This window comes from Salvelinus namaycush, unplaced genomic scaffold (genome assembly GCF_016432855.1).
Source record: "Salvelinus namaycush isolate Seneca unplaced genomic scaffold, SaNama_1.0 Scaffold227, whole genome shotgun sequence".
NCBI lineage: Eukaryota > Metazoa > Chordata > Actinopteri > Salmoniformes > Salmonidae > Salvelinus > Salvelinus namaycush.
Genome location: NW_024059086.1, coordinates 82,209 through 84,777, shown reverse-complemented (window position 1 = coordinate 84,777; position 2,569 = coordinate 82,209).

Below are 2,569 nucleotides of genomic sequence, written 5' to 3'. Positions count from 1 at the left end.
ATAGGGAAACCTAGTGCACTACTTTTGACCAGGGTTTATAGGGAAACCTAGTGCACTACTAAGGCAATAGGGCGTCATCCGGGGTACAAAACCTGCTGAACGATCTCTTGCGTAGGGATTTGTCAAGTCTTTCTGCAGACATACAACTAGTTATTAATACAACAGCAGAACTGTAACGGTACATTGTTGACTTGCATTTGGACCTGGGAAATCAATAGGAAGAGAATTATGAGGCAGTGAAGCGGACCATTTTAATCTGACTAAATTTCCAGGGGTGGATTAGTCTCACACAATGTCATACCTCCAGAGCTCCTTCATGGACTATGGATAAGGAAGGATATAGGGAAGGCAGAGTGGGGAGAGAGAAACAGGAGTAAGAGAACGGAGAGAGAAACAGGAGGAAAGGGAGAGGGAGAGGAGAAAGGAGAGAGAGAAAGGAGAAAGACAGGAGGAGGAGGAGAGGGAGAGGAGAGAGACAGGAGGAGAAGGAGAGGGAGAGGAGAAATGTGAGAGACAGGAAGAGGAGAGATGAGAAAGGAGAGAGACAGGAGGAGGAGAGGGAGAGGAGAGAGACAGGAGGAGAAGGAGAGGGAGAGGAGAAATGTGAGAGACAGGAAGAGGAGAGATGAGAAAGGAGAGAGACAGGAGGAGAAGGAGAGGGAGAGGAGAAAGGAGAGAGACAGGAGAAGGAGAGGGAGAGGGAGATGAGAAAGGAGAGAGACAGGAGAAGGAGAGGGAGAGGGAGATGAGAAAGGAGAGAGACAGGAGAAGGAGAGGGAGAGGAGAAAGGAGAGAGACAGGAGGAGAAGGAGAGGGAGAGGAGAAAGGAGAGAGACAGGAGAAGGAGAGGGAGAGGGAGATGAGAAAGGAGAGAGACAGGAGGAGAGATGAGAAAGGAGAGAGACATGAGGAGAGGGAGAGGGGAGAGGATTATGAAAAATAAAGGCATTTCTGTCAACCCTTCTCCGATACAGAGGTATATTAAATGTTTTGCAGATAAGGGGCAGGCAGCTGGAGGATTTCTCCCTGCTTTGCATAGCAGATGTACCATCTAACTCTCTTCTCTCTCTCTCTTCTCATTGCAGAGAGACAGGAGGAAAGGGAGAGGGAGAGGAGAAAGGAGAGAGACAGGAGGAGGAGAGATGAGAAAGGAGAGAGACAGGAGGAGAGGGAGAGGGAGAGGAAAAAGACAGCAGGAGGAGAGGGAGAGGGAGAGGGTACAGGAGAGAGACAGGAGGAGGAGAGGGAGAGGAGAAAGGAGAGAGACAGGAAGAGAGGGAGAGGAGAAAGGAGAGAGACAGGAGGAGGAGAGGGGAAAGGAGAGAGACAGGAGGAGAGGGAGAGGAAAAAGACAGCAGGAGGAGAGGGAGAGGGAGAGGGTACAGGAGAGAGACAGGAGGAGGAGAGGGGAAAGGAGAGAGACAGGAGGAGAGGGAGAGGAGAAAGGAGAGAGACAGGAGGAGAGGGAGAGGAGGAGAGGGAGAGGGAGAGGAGAAAGGAGAGAGACAGGAGGAGAGGGAGAGGGAGAGGAGAGAGACAGGAGGAGAAAGGAGAGAGACAGGAGGAGAGGGAGAGGGGAGAGGATTATGAAATAAAAAGGCATTTCTGTCAACCCTTCTCCGATACAGAGGTAGATTAAATGTTTTGCAGATAAGGGGCAGGCAGCTGGAAGATTTCTCCCTGCTTTGCATAGCAGATGTACCATCTAACTCTCTTCTCTCTCTCTCTCTTCTCATTGCAGATTCACCTTCTAACTCCCCTGTCCCTCTCATCCCCCTGAGTTCTTGTCTGTTTGGGCACCGGTTTAATTAGTAGCCCCCCGGAAAGATAAAATAGAATACTACCGCTGAACACTGACAGTTTTTGAAGAAACCCTGACTAGACTACCTCTGAACACTGACATTAGAGTTCTTGAAGAAACCCCGACTCTAACTGCCCCACCTCTCTCTCTCTCTCTCTCTCTCTCTCTCTCTCTCTCGGTGTAGAAAGAAAGTCTCATGGTCATTGCTATTGATGAGATCATGGTTGTTTATAAACTCAGCAAAAACGTTGTCTCACTGTCAATTGCGTTTATTTTCAACCAATAAATAAACGCAAGCGTAACATAAATATTTGTGTGAACGTAACAAGATCCAACAACTGAGACATAAACTGAACAAGTTCCACAGACATGTGACTAACAGAATTTGATTAATGTGTCCCTGAACAAAGCGGGGGTGGGTCAAAATCAAAAGTAACAGTCAGTATCTGGTGTGGCCACCAGCTGCATTAAGTACTGCAGTGCATCTCCGCCTCACGGACTGCACCAGATTTTCCAGTTCTTGGATGTCTTCCATCTAACGCACAGTGTTGAGATTGCCTGCAATGACAACAAGTTCAGTCCGATGATGCTGTGACAGACCGCCCCAGACCATGATGGACCCTCCACCTCCCAATCGATCCCGCTCCAGAGTACAGGCCTCGGTGTAATGCTCATTCCTTCGATGATAAACGCGAATCCGACCATCACCCCTGGTGAGACAAAACCTTGACTCGTCAGTGAAGAGGACTTTTTGCCAGTCCTGTCTGG